The sequence below is a fragment of the Salvelinus fontinalis genome, chromosome 37 (genome assembly GCF_029448725.1).
Source record: "Salvelinus fontinalis isolate EN_2023a chromosome 37, ASM2944872v1, whole genome shotgun sequence".
In the NCBI taxonomy this organism is placed as follows: Eukaryota; Metazoa; Chordata; class Actinopteri; order Salmoniformes; family Salmonidae; genus Salvelinus; species Salvelinus fontinalis.
This window is the reverse complement of record NC_074701.1, coordinates 1185041-1206384: the sequence shown is the minus strand read 5'-3', so window position 1 is coordinate 1206384 and position 21344 is coordinate 1185041. Positions and strand designations below refer to the sequence as shown.

The 21344-nt window shown below is 42.2% G+C and overlaps 1 protein-coding gene and 4 non-coding genes across 5 annotated transcripts in view; 4 read left to right on the top strand and 1 right to left on the bottom strand.

The window, feature by feature from the left end:
- Positions 1 to 21344, bottom strand: part of LOC129835970 (cadherin-23-like) — a 717892-nt gene that overhangs the window by 563875 nt on the left and 132673 nt on the right. The gene's annotated exons all lie outside the window — the stretch shown is intronic.
- On the top strand, positions 3216 to 3288 carry trnav-aac (transfer RNA valine (anticodon AAC)). Its single transcript has one exon. It is a non-coding gene; the product is annotated as a tRNA-Val (tRNA).
- trnav-cac (transfer RNA valine (anticodon CAC)) lies at positions 3415 to 3487 on the top strand. Its single transcript has one exon. It is a non-coding gene; the product is annotated as a tRNA-Val (tRNA).
- On the top strand, positions 3812 to 3884 carry trnaf-aaa (transfer RNA phenylalanine (anticodon AAA)). Its single transcript has one exon. It is a non-coding gene; the product is annotated as a tRNA-Phe (tRNA).
- On the top strand, positions 4210 to 4282 carry trnav-aac (transfer RNA valine (anticodon AAC)). The gene has a single exon. It is a non-coding gene; the product is annotated as a tRNA-Val (tRNA).

The following is a 21344-nucleotide window of genomic DNA, read 5'->3' as shown; positions in this document are numbered from 1 at the left end:
CTGATCTGCTATCTGTATAAATATCAACTCGACTTTGCCAAATAGTGAAATGTGTCCCTTCCTATCAAATAAACGGCAGAATCCAACTTTTGTCTGAACCACGCCATATTCCTGCCAAGTTAGACAGCTGGCTGCCATTAGACCACACACTTCACACGATACGTCCTACCACAAAATCTACCACTTGCAGGAATATGGACAAAAGTTGGATTCCAATGTTTATTTGATAGCGAGGTACACATTTCACTCTATGTCTGGTAAATAGAGTTCCTAGAGATTATACATGTGCTTTTGTTGACAAGAAAAGTTTTTGGGAAAGGCTTTATTGTGGTATGGTTATTTTCCATCACCAACCACCAGAATGAGTCCAACCAATACACAGTCCCGATGTTGTGTCCCAAAGCTAGAGTGCGCTCTGTGTTAAGATAGCCTAGGCCTACCACTGAAATGCTCTTAATTAATTGAGGAACATGATAAAGCTCTGAATTTATCAACGTCCCGTTTCACAATTCACAACAATGTCATAGGCGATCAAAATTACTCTATCATTACTAAATATCAGTTTCACTTGCTGTGAAATCTTTACCACATTTTTAAAATTAACGTTAGTTCAACATACAGCGTGCGCTAAAGCGAGACAGCACCGAATTTCATGGCGGAATTATTATTTGACATTTGTCAACATAAATACGAATTAACAACATAAAGATTGCTTACTATTTGCTGAGCTTCCATCAGAATCTTGGGCAAGGTGTCCTTTCTCCAGTACAATCGTATTTTGGTTGAAAGATGTCCTCTTCTCCTGTAGAAATAGCAGCTAACGATAACCACCCATTGGAGAGGTGTCCAACTCGTGAAAGCGCGTCACAAAGAAATCCCAGAAAATCGTAATAAACTGATATAAACTGCTATAAGTCGGTTTAAATTAACTACCTTATGATGTCTTTAACACCTATAACGATTAAAAACATGACCGGAGATATAGAACTGCTAAAACAAAAGCTTTTGCAGGATGCCATTGTGATGTCCCCCTTGCGCCAGATGCCCCGTTGAAAAGAACGGTACTTCCGTTCCATGAGCCTTTATAGCGGCACAGATGGTGCAATCCACTCCATTCAAATTCTCACCGCTTACTGACATCTAGAGGAAGGCGTATGCAGTGCATGTAGCCCCATGGCTTACATGGGGACTTATAAACCGACCTCAGAACAGGGACCTCGATTTCAGAAATCTCACTTCCTGGTCAGGAAATGTGCTGCAGAATGAGTTCTGCTTCACTCAGAGAAATAATTCAAATGGTTTTAGAAACTAGAGAGTGTTTTCTATCCAATAGTAATAATAATATGCATATTGTACGAGCAAGAATTGAGTACGAGGCAGTTTAATTTGGGAACGTAAATATTACAAAGTCCCAACAGCACCCCCTATTGAGAAAAGGTTTTAATGTGGCACAGAGACAATTTTATTTTGGGAGAATCCTGAGTGACAGACCCTACTGTCTCTTGGCTTTAAATGGACACTTCAGATTCTTTCCCTGGACTCGAGGGATAAATATAAATTATTCCTCGTATTGACATTTTGTAGATTTTCAGGAAAATATGAATCCCGAGACAGGAGTCCACAACATAAGCAGCAAACAAATCCACATAAACTCAATATTGCTTTCTGTAGTCAAACAAAACAAGGAACTGAATCCCATGTGCCTGTTAGGCTGTAGTTCAACCTAATGATCTAATATTGAATAGACTACTTTTGCTTTCAGATTCCATTTAAATGTTACAGGGAAGAACACAATAAAAAGCCTACTCATCAAACAGATGTGTCCTGTTGTTGGGGTAAAAAGTGCTTCATCATGTGTAATCATGGAATAGGCCATGTAAAATTGTCAATCCATTTTGAAACGTAAAAAAAAAAAACTGGCAGAACCTAATCTGAACAAACGTCTATATATATACAGTGAGGAGAACAAGTATTTGATACACTGCCGATTTTGCAGGTTTTCCTACTTACAAAGCATATAGAGGTCTGTAATGTTTATCATAGGTACACTTCAACTGTGAGAGACGGAATCTAAAACAAAAATCCAGAAAATCACATTTGTATGATTTTTAACTAATTAATTTGCATTTTATTGCATGACATAAGTATTTGGTACATCAGAAAAGCAGAGCTTAATATTTGGTACATAAACCTTTGTTTGCAATTACAGAGATCAAACGTTTCCTGTAGTTCTTGACCAGGTTTGCACACACTGCAGCAGTAATTTTGGCCCACTCCTCCATACAGACCTTCTCCAGATCCTTCAGGTTTTGGGGCTGTCGCTGGGCAATACGGACTTTCAGCTCCCTCCAAAGAGTTTCTATTGGGTTCAGGTCTGGAGACTGGCTAGGCCACTCCAGGACCTTGAGATGCTTCTTACGGAGCCACTCCTTAGTTGCCCTGGCTGTGTGTTTCGGGTCGTTGTCATGCTGGAAGACCCAGCCATGACCTATCTTCAATGCTCTTACTGAGGGAAGGAGGTTGTTGGCCAAGATCTCGCGATACATGGCCCCATCCATCCTCCCCTCAATATGGTGCAGTCGTCCTGTCCCCTTTGCAGAAAAGCATCCCCAAAGAATGATGTTTCCACCTCCATGCTTCACGGTTGAGCTGGTGTTCTTGGGGTTGTACTCATCCTTCTTCTTCCTCCAAACACGGCGAGTGGAGTTTAGACCAAAAAGCTCTATTTTTGTCTAATCAGACCAAATTACCTTCTCCCATTCCTCCTCTGGATCATCCAGATGGTCATTGGCAAACTTCAGACGGGCCTGGACATACGCTGGTTTGAGCAGGTGGACCTTGCGTGCGCTGAAGGATTTTAATCCATGACGGCGTAGTGTGTTACTAATGGTTTTCCTTGAGACTGTGGTCCCAGCTCTCTTCAGGGCATTGACCAGATCCTGCCGTGTAGTTCTGACCTGATCCCTCACCTTCCTCATGATCATTGATGCCCCACGAGGTGAGATCTTCCATGGAGCCACAGACCGAGGGTGATTGACCGTCATCTTGAACTTCTTCCATTTTCTAATAATTGCGCCAACAGTTGTTGCCTTCTCACCAAGCTGCTTGCCTATTGTCCTGTAGCCCACCCCAGCCTTGTGTAGGTCTACAATTCTATCCCTTATGTCCTTACACAGTAAAATGTGGTTTAGTCCTTGCAAAAATCACATGCAGCAGTTTCTGTAGTGTAGTGGCTATCACGTTCGCTTAACACGCGAAAGGTCCCCGGTTCAAAACCGGGCAGAAACAGTGCTCTTTGACACATTCAGTAAGAACTGTATTTATAACAGTGAATAATAATATTTTGGAAATTCAAATACATGCAGTGAATATCAGTAAAATTTGGTTTAGTCCTTGCAAAAAACACAGGCAGTAGTTTCTGTAGTGTAGTGGTTATCACGTTTGCATCACAAGTGAAAGGTCCCCGGTTCGAAACCGGGTTGAAACAGTGCTCTTTGACACATTCAGTGAGAACTGTATTTATAACAGAGAATAGTTGCTTTCATAAATGCCTTATTTTGCAGTGAATATCAGTAAAATTTGGTTTAGTCCTTGCAAAAACCACATGCAGCAGTTTCTGTGGTATAGTAGTTATCACATTCGCATCACACGTGAAAGGTCCCCGGTTCGAAACCGGGCAGAAACAGTGCTCTTTGACACGTTCAGTAAGAACTGTATTTATAACAGAGAATAATAATATTTTGGAAATTCAAATACATGCAGTGAATATCAGTAACATTTGGTTTAGTCCTTGCAAAAATCACATGCAGTAGTTTCTGTAGTGTAGTGGCTATCACATTCGCTTAAAACGCGAAAGGTCCCCGGTTCGAAACCGGGTGGAAACAGTGCTCTTTGACACATTCAGTCAGAACTGTATTTTTAACAGAGAATAATAATATTTTGGAAATTCAAATACATGCAGTGAATGTCAGTAAAATGTGGTTTAGTCCTTGCAGAAATCACATGCAGCAGTTTCTGTAGTGTAGTAGTTATCACATTCGAATCACACGTGAAAGGTCCCCGGTTCGAAACCGGGCAGAAACAGTGCTCTTTGACACATTCAGTAAGAACTGTATTTATAACAGAGAATAATAATATTTTGGAAATTCAAATACATGCAGTGAATATCAGTAAAATTTGGTTTAGTCCTTGCAAAATTCACATGCAGCAGTTTCTGTAGTGTAGTGGTTATCACATTCGCTTAACACGCGAAAGGTCCCCGGTTCGAAACCGGGTGGAGACAGTGCTCTTTGACACATTCAGAAAGAACTGTATTTATGACAGAGAATAGTTGCTTTCATAAATGCCTTCTTTTGCAGTAAATATCAGTAAAATGTGGTTTAGTCCTTGCAGAAATCACATGCAGCAGTTTCTGTAGTGTAGTAGTTATCACATTCGAATCACACGTGAAAGGTCCCCGGTTCGAAACCGGGCAGAAACAGTGCTCTTTGACACATTGGTAGGTGATACTTATGTCATGCAATAAAATGCAAATTAATTACTTAAAAATCATACAATGTGATTTTCAGGATTTTTTCTCACAGTTAAAGTGTACCTATGATAAAAATTACCGACCTCTACATGCTTTGTAAGTAGGAAAACCTGCAAAATCGGCAGTGAATCAAATACTTGTTCTCCCCACTGTATATATTTAAAACATATACTTTTCTACTTTATTGTGTTAAACAGCGCATTCGAAAGATATTCGAACCTAATTTACTTTTTCCACATTTTATTACGTTACAGCCTCGTTCTAAAACTGATTACAAAAAAAAAAACTAATCGATCTACACACAATACCCCATAAACACAAAGCAAAAACAGGTATTTCGATTCCCCCCCCCAAAAAATTACCCTTTGAGATGCTGAAGTGGAGCAGGTTGACAGCTTCAAGTTCCTTGGTGTCCACATCACCAACAAACTATCATGGTCCAAACACACCAAGACAGTCGTGAGGAGGGCACGACAAAGGATATTCCCCCTCAGGAGACTAAAAATATTTGGCATGGCTCCTCAGATCCGCAAAAAGGTTCTACAGCTGTATCATCGAGAGCATCTTGACTGGTTGCATCACTGCCTGGTATGGCAACTGCTCGGCCTCCGACCGCAAGGCACTACAGAGGGTAGTAGTGTCGTCTGCAAACTTCATGATTGAGTTGGAGGTGTGCATGGCCAAGCAGTCATGGGTGAACAGGGAGTACAGGAGAGGGCTGAGAACACACCCTTGTGGGGCCCATGTGTTGAGGATCAGCAGGGTGGAGATGTTGTTTCCTACCCTCACCACCTGTTGGCGACTCATCAGAAAGTCCAGGACCCAGTTGAACAGGGCGGGGTCGAGACCCAGGGTCGCAAGCTTAATGACGAGTTTGGAGGGTATTATGGTGTTAAATGCTGAGCTGTAATCGATGAACAGCATTCTTACATAGGTATTCCTCTTGTCCAGATGGGTTAGGGCCGTGTGCAGTGTGGGTGCGATTGCGATTGCATTGTCTGTGGACATATTGGGGCGGTAAGCAAATTGGAGTGGGTTTAGGGTGTCAGGTATCGTGGAGGTGATATGATCCTTGACTCTCAAAGCACTTCATGATGACGCAAGTGAGTGCTACGGGGCGATAGTCGTTTAGCTCAGTTACCTTAGCTTTCTTGGGAACAGGAACAACGGTGGCCCTCTTGAAGCATGTGGGAACAGCAGTCTGGGATAAGGATTGATTGAATGTGTCCGTAAACACACCAGCCATCTGGTCTGCGCATGCTCTGAGGACGCGGCTAGGGATGTCGTCTGGGCTGGCAGCCTTGTGAGTGTTAACACGTTTAAATGTTTTACTCATGTTGGCTGCAGTGAAGGAGAGTGTGTGTGTGACACAATTTACACTGCCTGGATGGCAGGGAGCTCCACCTCAGTAATGTTCTAGGCCGAAATCACTACCCTCTGTAATGCCTTGTGGTCAGACGCCAAGCAGTTGCCATGCAAAGGTGTTTTTGCAGCCAGTCAGGATGCCCTCATTGGTGCAGCTGTATAATTTATTGAGGCCCATGCCAAATCTCTTGAGGGTGAAGAGGCGCTATTGTGCCCTCTTCATGACTGTGCGGGTTTGTCTGGACCATGTTAAGTCCTTAGTGATGTGGACGCCGCCCTCCCTCTTCTTTGTCTGTCTCTTCTCTCTACCTCAAGGCTCTCCAACCCTGTTCCTGGAGCGCTACCGTCCTGTAGGTTTTCGCTAATCTAGCTCACCTGATTCTAATAATGAACTGGTTAATAAGCAGAATCAAGTTAAATACAACAGGGGTTGTAGCGAAAAACCTACAGGACGGTAGCTCTCCAGGAACAGGGTTGGAGATCCATGCTCTTCCTCCTCTTTATCCCCTATCTTTTTCTTCTCTCTCCCTCCCCCTTCTTTCATCCCCTCAACCTTCTCACTCCCTCTGAAACTGTCTGTGTCTGTCTGCCGGTCTGCCTGCCTGGCCTTGTCTTTCTGCCTTCCTGTCTGTCTGTACAACAGTCTCTGGGTTGCTTGAACCCAGAAATCCATGATCATAGAATAAATGTCCACCAGGCCTTGCCCACCCATGTGCAGTGGCAGGTACAGGGATGCAGCTTTAATCAAATGTTGTCCGGACCAGAAGAAATTGACAAGGGTCCTCTGAAGCTCTTGTATCAGGACCCCGGTGGCTGTAAAATCATTTGTCTGTGCCACAGAGTAGAGGCACAGACAAATGGTTATTGGCTACCAGCACCCTTCCCTTATAAGACAGCTCGGGTAGCACCCATTTCCACCTAGACAATCTGGCACACACCTTCTCCACTACACCCTCGCAGTTCTTTTTTTGAAAGACATCGGAACCTAGAAATAACTCCAGTCTTCATCCTATCTCTGAACCACTGAATCCCCCTGGTAACCGTGGAGCGGACCCTGTCTGAAGCTGACCTGCCCACGGCAATTCACTCTTTTCCCAATTGACACTAGCTGAGGAGGCCCCATCATACACTTTTAGAGTGTTTGAGAGAACCTTAACATCCACACCCCCTGTAATAAAAACTGTCATCTGCATACGCAGACAGTGCTATTGTGGTACCTCTCATAACCCCTGGCACAGAGAAACCAGTAAGCCTCGCTCTTAAAAAACAAAATGCATTGGTTTGATTGCCAGACAATATAACTGTCCTGAAATTAGGCATCCCTGCCTAATACCCCTATGGACGGGGATCAGGCAGTTCAAACCGCCCACTAGGTTCAACATACATGACGCCCCAGCATACAGTAAACTCATCTAAGACAAAAAAACATCCCCAATCGCAAAGACATTCATTGTTTTGCAACAAGTACTGGTGGTCCACACGGTCAAAAGCCTACTCCTGATCGAAAGAAAGCAAACCCACATTCACATGAGACAAATATCTAAAACATCTCTTATTAGAAAGAAGTTATCAATGCTAGAGCAGTCAGGTACATAGTAAGACTGGTCCTAGTGGACCAACAGCCCCAGGTATACTTTCAACCTGTTTGAGAGACACTTAGATATAATTTTATATTCTACACACAGCAATGCAACAGGTCGCCAGTTTTTTTAAAGAGACAAGTCCCCCTTTTTTTGGCAACATTGAAAGCACAGCACGTTGACAGGATACAGAAAGAGAACCCTCATGAAAAGATTCACACACCACTTCATAAGTAACCCCCCCAATACACCCCCAAAAGTGCTTTTAGAAATCAGCTGGTAAACCATGATGAGAGCTGCATAACTGCAGTGAACAGCTCCTGCAGAGTCCAAACCAGCTCTCTGCTCAAGGCCCAATTGAGGAAGTCCATGTAACAACTGCTCAGCACACAGAGGATCACAATCCTCCGCCTTGTAGAGGGCAGAGTAGAAATCCACGGCATGTTGGAGCATCTCACCGTCATCCGTGGTCACCTTCCTATCAGGGACACGAAGGAAGACCATCTGCTTGCATGGCCCTAGGTTAAAAAAAATTAAAAACGCTAGGAGTATCCATATCCTTGAAAGTAGCAACGCGAGACCTAATCAAGGTACCCTTCATTCTCATCTAAAAATGACCTCAGTTCATGTCTCTTCAATTCAATAGACTCAATGTCCTGTTCAAGGTCTCTGAAAGTCTCTTTAACTTCTCTTGGGTAGGCAGCAGCATTCGGAATTTTGGATGAAAAGCATGCCCAAATTAAACTGCCAGCTAAGATATTTATTTATTTATTTTATTTCACCATTATTTTACCAGGTAAGTTGACTGAGAACACATTCTGATTTGCAGCAACGACCTGGGGAATAGTTACAGGGGAGAGGAGGGGGATGAATGAGCCAATTGTAAACTGGGGATTATTAGGTGACCATGATGGTTTGAGGGCCAGATTGGGAATTTAGCCAGGACACCGGGGTTAACACCCCTACTCTTACGATAAGTGCCATGGGATCTTTAATGACCTCAGAGAGTCAGGACACCCGTTTAACGTCCCATCCGAAAGACGGCACCCTACACAGGGCAGTGTCCCCAATCACTGCCCTGGGGCATTGGGATATTTTTTAGACCAGAGGAAAGAGTGCCTCCTACTGGCCCTCCAACACCACTTCCAGCAGCATCTGGTCTCCCATCCAGGGCCTGACCAGGACCAACCCTGCTTAGCTTCAGAACCAAGCCAGTAGTGGTATGCAGGGTGGTATGCTGCTATGCATATTATTAGTAGATTTGGATGGAAAACACTCTGAAGTTTCTAAAACTGTTTGAATCATATCTGTGAGTATAACATTACTTATTTAGCAGGCGAAACCCCGAGGACAAACCATTCAGATTTTTTTTGTGGTCACTCTTTTCAATGAGCTTTCATTGGGAAACCAGATTTCTAAGGGACCTTTTTGCAGTTCCTACCGCTTCCACTGGATGTCAACAGTTTTTAGAAATTGGTTGAGGTTATTCCTTTGTGTAATGAAGAAGTACGGCCATCTTGAAGGAGGGTCACTCGAAGTGTCCTGTTTGTTAGAAGCGCATGACCAGAAAGCTAGCTACAGTTGGTTTTAATTCTGTATTGAACACAGATCGTCCCGTCTTCAAATTGATCAATTATTTACGTTAAGAATACCTAAAGTTGTATGACAAAAGTAGTTTGAAATTTTTGGGCAAAGTTGACAGGTAACTTTTGAGATATTTTGTAGTCACGTTTCACAATTTGGAATCAGTGTTTTTCTGGATCAAACGCCCCAAATAAATGAACATTTTGGATATATATCGACGGAAATAATCGAACAAAAGGACCATGCGATGTTTATGGGACATATTGGAGTGCCAACAACAGAAGCTCGTCAAAGGTAAGGCATGAATTATATTTTTATTTCTGCGTTTTGTGTCGCGCCTGCAGGGTTGAAATATGCGTATCTCTCTTTGTTTACAATGGTGCTATCCTCAGATAAGAGCATCGTTTGCTTTCGCCGAAAAGCCTATTTGAATTCTGACATGTTGGCTGGATTCACAACCAGTGTAGCTTTAATTTGGTATCTGTCATGTGTGATTTAATGAAAGTTCGATTTTTATAGTAATTGTTATAGTAATTTGTTTGAATTTGGCGCTCTGCATTTTCTCTGTCTTTTTGCCAAGTGAGACAGTAGCGTCCCGCCTAAACTCAGATTTTCGGATATAAATATGAACTTTACTGAACAAAACATACATGCATTGTGTAACATGAAGTCCTATGAGTATCATCTGATGAAGATCATCAAAGGTCAGTGATTGATTTTATCTCTTTCTGCTTTTTGTTACTCCTCTCTTTGCCTGGAAAAATGGCTGTCTTTTTCTGTGACTTGGCTCTAACCTAGCATAATCGTTTGGTGTGCTTTCGTCGTAAAACCTTTTTGAAATCGAACACTTTGGCTGGATTTACAACAAGTGTATCTTTAAAATGGTGTAAAATACCTGTATGTTTGAGGAATTTAAATTATAGGATTTTTGTTGTTTTGAATTTGGTGCCCTGCAGTTTCACTGGCTGTTGACGAGGTGGGACGCTACCGTCCCACATACCCTAGTAAGCTTAATGTCAATACCAGACAGAACAGTATACTGTTGACAAAACACACGTATTTGAGCCTTCCCAATCTCCAACCATTGTCTCAAGGACTCAAAATTCCATTGAATAGCTCTCCATTTTTCCCAAAACAACAAAAACATTTCACAAAACATGGCATCACGTAATAACTTAACATTAAAATACCAATAAGGTGATGACCTGCGTGGACAAGTGAATATCAACAGTAACAATATGATGATCAGAAAAACCCACCGGAGTAATGTCACACCTTACAACACTATTACAATAGTGCTCAGATACATACAACCTGTTTAACATTGCTGCACTAACACGACCTTCATTAACTTTTAACCATGTGTACTTCCTAACTTTTGCATTTCTTACTCTCCACACATCAGAAAGCTCAAACTCAGTTAATAGACCAGACAAACAAGTAGCTGACCGCTGGTGAGATTCTTCAGCAGTTCGATTAACAGAAAAATCCCCTGTACAGTTCCAGTCCCCCCCTAAAACCTTACACCTCTTTTGGTAACACTGTGTTAACTTCTTATGGCTGGGGGCAGTATTGAGTAGCTTGGATGAATAAGGTGCCCAGAGTAAACTGCCTGCTACTCAGGCCCAGATGCTAAGATATGCATAGTATTAGTAGATTTGGATAGAAAACACTCTGATGTTTCTAAAACTGTTTGAATGATGTCTGTGAGTATAACAGAACTCATATGGCAGGCAAAAACATGAGAAAATAATCCAATCAGGAAGTGGGAAATCTGAGGTTTGTAGATTTGCCTATCCAATATACAGGTGTCTATGGGGTCATATTGCACTTCATAAGGCTTCCACTAGATGTAAACAGTCTTTAGAACCTTGTTTCAGGCTTCTACTGTGAACAATGAGGGAATGAGAGCCGTTTCAACCAGGTGTCTGGCAGAGTGCCATGAGCTCACTCAGGCACGCCCCCGTGAAAGGTAGCTGCGTTCCTTTTCGTTTCTAAAGACAAAGGAATTCTCCGGTTGAAACACTATTGAAGATTTATGTTAAAAACATCCTAAAGATTGATTCTATACATTGTTTGACATGTTTCTACAAACTGTAATGGAATCTTTTTACTTTTCGTCTGGCCTACGCATCATGAATTTGGATTTTTGAACTAAACGCACAAACAAAAAGGAGGTATTTGGACATATATTATGGACTTCATCGAACAAAACAAACATTTATTGTGGAACTGGGATTCTTGGGAGTGCATTCTGATGAAGATCATCAAAGGTAAGTGAATATATATAATGCTATTTCTGACTTCTGTTGACTCCACAACATGGCGGGTACCTGTATGGCTTGTTTTTGTGTTTGAGCACTGTACTCAGATTATTGCATGGTGTGCTTTTTCTGTAAAGTTTTTTTGAAATCTGACACAGCGGTGGCATTAAGGAGAAGTTAATCTAAAGTTCCATGTGAAACACTTGTATCTTTTATCAATGTTTATTATGAGTATTTCTGTAAATTGATGTGGCTCTCTGCAAAATCACCGGATGTTTTGGAGGCAAAACATTACTGAACATAACGCGCTAATGTAAACTAAGATTTTTGGATATGAATATGAACTTTATCGAACAAAACATACATGTATTGTGTAACATGAAGTCCTATGAGTGTCATCTGATGAAGATCATCAAAGGTTAGTGATTCATTTTATCTTTATTTCTGCTTTTTGTGACTCCTGTCTTTGGCTGGAAAAATGGCTGTGTTTTTCTGTGACTAGGTACTGACCTAACATAATCAGATGGTGTGCTTTCGTCGTAAAGCCTTTTTCAAATCGGACACTGTGATGGGATTAACAACACGTGTATCTTTAAAATGGTGTAAAATACTTGTATGAGATTTCTGTTGTTTGAATTTAGCGCCCTGCACTTTCACTGGCTGTTGTCATATCATCCCGTTAACGGGATCTCAGCCGATCTCAGCCGTAAGAAGTTAAGGTTTCCTTTATTTGAACAAATACGGCAATACACGCTGTACCCTAATTAGGAGCATAAACATGAAAAAACTAAGAACCCATAACATCCGCCTTGACCAATAAAACCTGACTTGACAATCTCTGTTGTAGATACCACAGCCACCCCTAAGACGGAGGAAAACAAGATTGCCTCCCCAGCACTGAAATTAGTACCATGACTGAGTATGTGTTACCCCTCCCAACACATACCCCAGTCAACCTCATCACTATGTATCTCCGGTAAAAAACTACTCCACTAGCTCCACCTGAACCCCCTCCTGTACCACTCGTACTGGGCATCTCCTCACCAATCTGGGGAAATGTCTATTTTTCTGCTGCACATCAGACGCTATGTCTGCTGCAACCCAATACCGTCAACACAAACAACTTGTTCCTGAGCAACAGGTACTATTGGCTGCTCTACCACTGTCAACCCACTCTCCCTACATCAGTGGGCCCAGGCGTTACGATGACCACCTACATCCCGACCTCCGTCTTCTCCCTTTTCAAGCAAGCATGCCACGTATGGCCAATATCCCCACACTCAAAACACTGTTGACTACCTATACTAACTTAAGCCATATACAATATGTTGTCATACTTGACTTTAAACGATAACTCCAAAGTCTGCTTCCTGTTTCAGAGTGCTTGCAACCCAGCGGGACAATTTTAATTGAACTTGCAAACTTCACAAACCACGATAATAACTCTTGCTCCAATAGCTCATTGGGAATAAAAGGCAGTACATTAGAAAATCGTACCCTTGTTGAGGGAGAAAAAAGTGGCGTAACTTGAAAAAACATACCTTTAAGAAGTATGCCATGCTCAACCATCCGATCGACAATACGCGCTTCTTTAAGAAAAAACACCACCGCTTTATTCATCCGCGTCGCATAAGAAACATTTTCATAGCCTACCTTCTCTCCTACGGCGACCAGAAATTCCTACACAGTGACAGTAGCTTCAGTAACACGTCTGAAGCCGTGCCGAGTGACAGCGACGGCGTCCCCATGTGGGTTGCCATCCCCACCAAAACCAGGGCAATTCCAACAATTTAAAATATATAATTCTACCAAAGAAAAAAACCTTAATCATTCTTAGAACAAGGAAAATCACCAAGAAAAAGGAAACAAAAAGAAACATGCACTTCCCATCGTGCACCAACACTCCCAGCATACAGAGAGAGAGGGAGAAAGAAAGCAAGAGAGACGGGAAGAAAAGAGAGATAGGGGACGAGAGAAAACGAGAAGAGAAAGTGGAATAGCATAAGGGAGAGAGAAGAGAGAGGTTAGAAAAAGAACGGACAAGAGAGAAAAAAGTGCGAAAGAGCATACACCTTTAGTAAAGTTTTTCTCACAAAATGGTTATTTGCAGAGGGATAGGGTTCTACCAAGAACCATTTTCTTCAGAAGAAACCTTTTTGGAAGACGAGGGTTCTTTGTACGGCAAAGGGTTCAACCTTTGTCATCCTAATAACCACTTTTTGAAGAAAGGGTTATTTGATGATTAGTTGGAAGGCCCTTCTGAATCTGAGGAGCTTTATTATTGTATTATTTTTATTTATTTTTAATAGTGTCTCAGCATTAGTGTTTACCACTGTGTTTAAACTTTAACCCTGTAGAGTTTAAAAGGATATGTGTGAGAATGTTTTAAACTGTACCTACAGTATATGGGAATATTTGTACACAGCAAATTGGCCAGTTTCAACTAGAGTTGATTCAGGACTTAAAATAACTCTGTAAAGTTGTACATTAACACTATGTGGTGTAAAATAACACATGTTGGTGTAAATAACCAAAGGTGAGCGTGATTGTGTCATTTTTACTTTTTGTATAGTAAAACACTGAAAACCATGCCCATCATTATCATAATTCCCAGTATCCTCTATAGCAAGGTTGATTTTTGGAATTGTTTGTTTCAATATCTGTGTTTTTGCATGTATATTGATTGATTGATCTTATGCTATACGAAGATAAATAACATACCTTTTCTGAGCTAATCAAATCTGTTGGTAGCTATTTCACCTGTTACTGAGATGGTTGTTCCAGTTGAGTTGTTCCAGTTTAGATGGTTTAGGTAGTCTTATTTTATCAATCTCCCTTATATTGGCAGTCATTCTAAATGCAGGTTGCAGGTGATTAAAAGGTCAAATTTTTGTATAACCTCAATCTGGCTGGATTCCAATAGGAATTACGCATCCCTTTGCAAGCCAGCATAATGTGACTTGCAGGCCAATTGTGGCCTGTAAACCAGCAGTTTCCTAACACCCCCACGTTAGGGTATAACTAGATATTAAAAAAAAGGCCTTAAGATATATTTAATGTATTGTCAAACATAGTTACATTTTAAAGGCTAATAAGGCTAGTGGAACTGTTAATAAAGGGTTCTAGGAAGAACCCTCTACAGGGGGTTCTATGAAGGAAGCTACATAGAGAGTTATAGGTAGGATCTTCTACAAAGAGTTATACCTAGCACCAAAAAGGGTGCCCCTAGTATTGGGACATACTGAATAACCCTATATGGTTCTACTAGGTACCTTTTTTTCTAAGAGTGTAAGTATGACTTTAATTGGAGAGAGAGTGCAAATGCGCGAGCACATGCCTATTTGAAGGAGAGGAGAGCAAGATGGGGAGATTGATAGATAGGAGAAGAAGACAAAGGAATGATATGTCTCTTTCTCTCTGGGGAGCTAGAGGAATGTAGGTACAGACACACATCTTGTCAATGAATTATATCTGTCAATAGTGTGCTGTCCTTTATGGGAACAAATGTCAACTTTCAAACCAAGAACACAAAAACCTGTCTTCATTCAGCACACCTGTCTAAAACAACTAATCATTGATCTTGACTTCCGAATATAACTTACACACTCGTAAGCCACACACGCTTCCAGTCAGCACACATATGGTTCGAGATCAAGATATATTTCCCTGCACACACTCTGGTTAACACATAGAGACCATAGGAGGTTGGTGGCATATTATTTGGGGAGGATCGGCTTGTGTTAATGGTTGGAGCGGAATAGGTGGAATGGTAATCAGATAAATCCAACACGTGTTTGATGCCATTCCATTTGCTTCGTTCCAGGCATTATTATGAGCTGTCCTCCCCTCAGCAGCCTCCTGTGATACACACACACCAAAAGACACATACTCACAACGAGAGACAGACACATGCAAATACTCTCACTGTCCCTCACATACTCATACACGTAGGGCAAGAAACAAAACCAACAATTATACACATCTACATTAGCAGACACATACAAACACACAAACAAACAAAGACATATACACACACACACACACAGATCAAAACTCACAAAGAAACAGACACCAGGTGAAAGACATGCAAATAAAACAAGACCAAAAGATGAGCACATACACATTAGCAGACTGACACACACCCCAAACAGACGAACAAACTCCCAAGAAGGGTTCCTCCTAGCAGACAGTGGAGCAGAGAGTAGCAGGTTGGTGATGTGAAACATCAATTTCCAGGTTAGCTGCTCTCTGTGGCTCAGGCAGGTATCAGGCGTGACCCACCTGGGCCTGATAAGCAGCTGCAGGAGGCTGATCTGCCCCGCACCCAGTACACTGCTCCGTTTCCCCCCCAACAACACACAACATAGCCGCCGCTCAGCATTCACACACACACACACACACACACACACACACACACACACACACACACACACACACACACACACACACACAGGTGCATGCACATGGACTCATTCAAACAGCCACACACCCACAAACTTACAACATGAGAATGCACACCTTTCCCAAAACCAATGCCATCTAAATATATTAACCATGCACATCCAACTATACTAAAATAAAGAGACCACATTAAACAGTGGTATGTGTGTGTGTGTGCACATGTGAGCATGCGTGTTTGCTCGCATGTGTGTATGAGACGTGTGTGTGAGAGTGCTCCTTCATGTTCCCTCTAGCGGTCAGGTATAGTTTACATGGAGACACCGTCTCACTGTCACCTCTCAGCGGAGTCCTGAGTACCGCGGCAACTCTCACCTGGTACCTGGCCAGACTGCTCCAGACACTTCCATTAACTTCGACAGCGGAAATCACTCTTCCAGACGTAAAGCCTTCCTACTCTCTCAAAATGTACACTACATGACCAAAAGAATGTGGAAACCTACTCGGCGAACATCTCATTTCAAAATCATGGTCATTAATATGGAGTTTGCTCCCCCTTCGCTGTTATAACAGCCTCTACTCTTCTGGGAAGGCTTTTCACTAGATTTTGGAACATTGCTGCGGGACTTGCTTCCATTCAGCCACAAGAGCATTAGTGAGGTTGGGCACTGAAGTTGGGCGATTAGGCCTGGCTCATCCCAAAATTGTTCGATGGGGATGAGGTCAGGGCTCTGTGCAAGCCAGTCAAGTTCTTTCACACCGATCTCAACAAACCATTTCTGTATGCACCTTGTGAGCGGGGGAATTGTCAGGCTGAATGAGGAAAGGGCCTTCCCCAAACTGTTGCCGCAAAGTTGGAAGCACATAATCATCTAAAATGTCACTATATGCTGTAGTGTAAATATATCCCTTCACTGGAACTAAGGAGCCTAGCCCGAACCATGAAAAACAGTCCCAAATCGTTATTCCCACTCCACCAAACTTTACAGTTGGCACTATGGATTCGGGCAGGTAGCATTCTCCTGGCATCCGCCAAACCCAGATTTGTCCGTCGGACTGCCAGATGGTGAAGCGTGATTCAACACTCCAGAAAACGTGTTTCCATGTTCTCTGCAGTGCTTTCTTGGAAAGGTGGGATTCTATGACGGTGCCACATTGAATGTCACTGAGGTCTTCAGTAAGGCCATTCTACTGACAATGTTTGTCTTTGGAGATTGCATGGCTGTGTGCTCGATTGTATACCCCTGTCAGCAACATGTGTGACTGAAATAGCCAAATCCACTAATTTGAAGGGGTGTCCACATACAGTACCAGTCTGAAGTTTGTACTTCCCTACTCATTTAAGGGTTTTTCTTCATTTTTACTATTTTCTACATTGTATAATAATAGTGAAGACATCAAAACAATGAAATAACACACATGGAATCATGTAGGAACCAAAAAAGTGTTAAACAAATCAAAATATATTTTTTATTTGAGATTCTTCAAATAGCCACCCTTTGCCTTGATGACAGCTTTGCACACTTTTGGCATTATCTCAACCAGCTTCACGAGGTAGTCACGTGGAATGCATTTCAATTAACAGGTGTGCCTTGTTAGAAGTTAATTTGTGGAATTTATTTTCTTCTTATTGCGTTTGAGCCAATAAGTTGTGTTGTGACAAGGTAGGGTATACAGAAGATATTTGGTAAAAGACCAAGTCCATATTATGGCAAGAACAGCTCAAATAAGCAAAGAGAAACGACAGTCCATCATTACTTTGAGACGTGGAGGTCAGTCAATACGGAACATTTCAATAATTTTGAAAGTTTCTTCAAGTGCAGTTGCAACAACAATCAAGCGCTATGAGAAAATATATTTTGATTTGTTTTACACTTTTTTGGTTAAATCATGTGTGATTTCATAGATTGATGTGTTCACTATTATTCTACATGTAGAAAATAGTAAAAATAAAGAAAAACCCTTGAATGAGTAGGTGTTCTAAAACGTTTGACTGGTAGTGTATATAGGGTAACACATTGTCACGTGGCTGAGTGTAATTGTGTATGATAGTATACCACAGAACCATACCATGATGGATGGCATGTTTGCAGACATCACTGAACCGTAGAAACCATTATTTCCAGAGAGAGAAGGAGTGAATGGGGAAAGAGGGAGAGAGAGAGAGAGCGAGAGAGAGAAGGGATGATTAGATTTAAACAAAATAAACGTCCCTCGTGCAAGTCACTTGGTGTTATTGGGTAGCGATGGGGAGAGTAGACAGTAAGGCTGAGAGCTGAACAACACTAGAGGGAGAGGTAAGAAGGCTTGGAGGGCTGCATCCAAATGGCACCATACTGTATACCCTATATAGTCGTATTACTTTTGACGAAGGCCCATAAGGCTCTGGTCAAAAGTAGTGGCAAAATATGGAGATGGGTGCCATTTTGGTCACAGCCGAGAAGTAAGAAAATCAGCATTGTCCCTGTATAAAATCTGCAGGAGATTCAAGGAGAGGCATCAATGTATAGAGAGAGAAGAGGTTGGTCGTATAGGAAAAGTCTGATGGGTTGAGAGATTAATATTTCGGGAAAATGCAGGATGATATGCCTGCTCTGCACCAGCCAGGATTTGTAGTGCACACACACAGCTTGCCAAACAGCCATAGAGGGTGCAACACATTACGAGTCCAGGAGCCTAAAAGCACACCTCTGCCTGGCACTGCTACAGTACAGTAACACTCAGACAATGACAAATACAGGCACAGTTTGCTGCTGTGGAACAGACAGGGTTTGGCTAGCAGCCAGCACACACGGACAGACGGACAGACGGACAGACGGACAGACGGACAGACGGACAGACGGACAGCGACAGACAGACAGACAGACAGACAGACACAGACAGACAGACACAGAAAGAGGGGGGAGACGTCTCTCTCCCTCACAGGAGTTGGGTGTGTGAGGGTGCTGTAGGTGGTGAGAGGGTTTGCCGTTACCTTTTTTGATGTCTTTATCTTTATAAAAATTGTTGCCTGCATGATTTAGGTTCAAGTGATTTATTTAGTGGTTATACAGCCTACATTTTCAGGTGAGGAAGTTGCTTGGGTCGCATTTGTTTGGTGGGGGTGTGGATGATGTCTCACGTGGAGCAGCCGCCCCGGTACCTCCGCCACGGTTTCAGGTGTGTGCCTGAGGCAAATGTGATGTTGTTGGAATGAATAAAGTAGTGGTTGTGTTTGTGAAAGAGAACTGCCTTGTCAACGGGCCTGGTTGAGACAGGTGGTATTCCTAATGATGTATTTTTGTAAAACATGACACTTTTCTCCCCAGTTATGAGGGCTACTGCCGCGTCTGGCTCCAGATCTGAGAGCGAGCCGGGGGGTTCAGAGCAGCTCCAGCCTCTGCCCCAGATCCAGACTCAACCCCCAACATCGGAATGACAAGATTCATGATTTTCTAGAGGACTCATTTGGTAAACAGACTATCATGCAGGGTTTTGTTCCTGGTGTAGAGAAGTTTATCGGGACAGTCAATCACATTAAAACATCCGTGGGCTTGGATAACGTTAATCAGAGGGGGAAGTTGGCATTTAAATTAGCCATGTTGCATTATTAGGAAAAGGTAAAGGTCCAGCAAATGGAAAGAAAGTGGCAGAAGAGAAGAGTAAAGTTGGTAACACTATACTTGACACCCAAAGTCATAACATGCTGTGACACAGTCACGTCATAACAGCTGGCATAACTTGTCATAACCCGCCATAATATGGTCGTAACACTCTCATGACCCATATATTTACAGCTGTTGTGACATGCAGGTATATTGCATTATTTTATGGTTGGTTATGACACCTACATAAGAGCACGTGATATTGTTATTTTATGACATGGTTATGACCTGTAAGACACTGTGTGTCAAGTACAGTTTTACCGAAAAGTTTATAAATAATGATGGGTATGACCACATGGGGATTTATTTCCTTTGTTTGTTACCGCTGCTGGTTTTCTTACTTTCCATTTAATATTTTTTTATGGAGGCTTTAAAAGTGGCCTTTTTAAACATAAATTGGGAAAGGGACAGGAATAGGAGGGCTGTAGTGTATGAGTTCAGCAAACATTTTAAATGTGGTGTTCTTACAGTGGACAGGGTATGAAGTGGGAGTGGGTCCAATGTAAATGCATGATTAGCAGTTCTGTTCTCATCAGACCTAGACTTTAAACAACACTATCAACAAGGCAGGTCCTACAGGCCCTAGTTTTGTCGCACCTGGACTACTGTTCAGTAGTGTGGTCAGATGCCACAAAGAGGGGCCTCGGGAAAATTACAATTGGCTCAGAACAGGGCAACGCGGCTGGCCCTTTAATGTACACGGAGAGCTAGCATTAATAATACGCATGTAAATCTCTCATGGCTCAAAGTGGAGGAGAGATTGACTTCATCATTACTTGTTTTTGTAAGAAGTGTTGGCATGCTGAATGCACCGAGGATGTTTCATGTTTAAACTACTAGCACACAGCTCGGACACCTATATATATACCACACAATCCTCAAGTCCAGAACAGACTATGGGAGGCACACAGTACTGCATAGAGCCATAGCTACAAGGAACTCTATTCCACATCAGGTAACTGATTCAAGCAGCAGAATAGGATTAAATAAATGGATAAAAATACACTTTATGGAACAGAGGGGACTGTGAAGAGACACACAGGCACAGACACAAATACACATGATAAGACACGCGCTCCACACACACGTGCACATGGATGTTGCATTGTAAATATGTGGTGGTGGAGTGGTAGCCTGAGGAAACACACGGAATGTGTTGTGTTAGGCGTAATGAAATGTAATTTCATGTAGTATTTTAAACTGTATGTAACTGTCTGATGTTGCTGGGCCCCAGGAAGAGTAGCTGCTGCCTTGGCAGCAAATAATGTGGAGCCATAATAAATACAAATACAAATATAGGGAAGAGCGCTCAACTTTTACTCACTGACTCTTGACTGATGATTGGCAATTTTTTTTATAAGAAGACAATAGTTGGAGCTTTATTGTTAGATATCAAATAAAATTGTATTTGTCGCATGCGCCGAATACAACAGGTGTAGACCTTACAGTGAAATGCTTACTTACAAGCCCTTAACCAACAATGCAGTTTCAAGAAAAATACCTAAAAAAATAAGAAATAAAAGTAACAAATATTTAAAGGGCAGCAGTAAAATAACAATAGCGAGGCTATATACAGGGGGTACAGGTACAGAGTCAATGTGCGTGGGCAATGGTTAATCGAGGTAATTGAGGTAATATATACACGTAGGTAGAGTTAAAGTGACTTATGCATAGATAATAACAGAGTAGCAGCATCATAAAAGAGGGGGGAAATGTAAATAGTTTGGGTAGCCATTTCATCAGATGTTCAGGAGTCTTTTGGCTTGGGGGTAGAAGCTGTTTAGAATCCTCTTGGACCTAGACTTGGCGCTCCGGTACTGCTTGCCGTGCGGTAGCAGAGAGAAAAGTCTATGACTAGGGTGGCTGGAGTCTTTGACAATTTTTAGGGCCTTCCTCTGACAACGCCTGGTATAGAGGTCCTGGATGGCAGGAAGCTTGGCTCCAGTGATGTACTGGGCCGTACGCACTACTCTCTGTA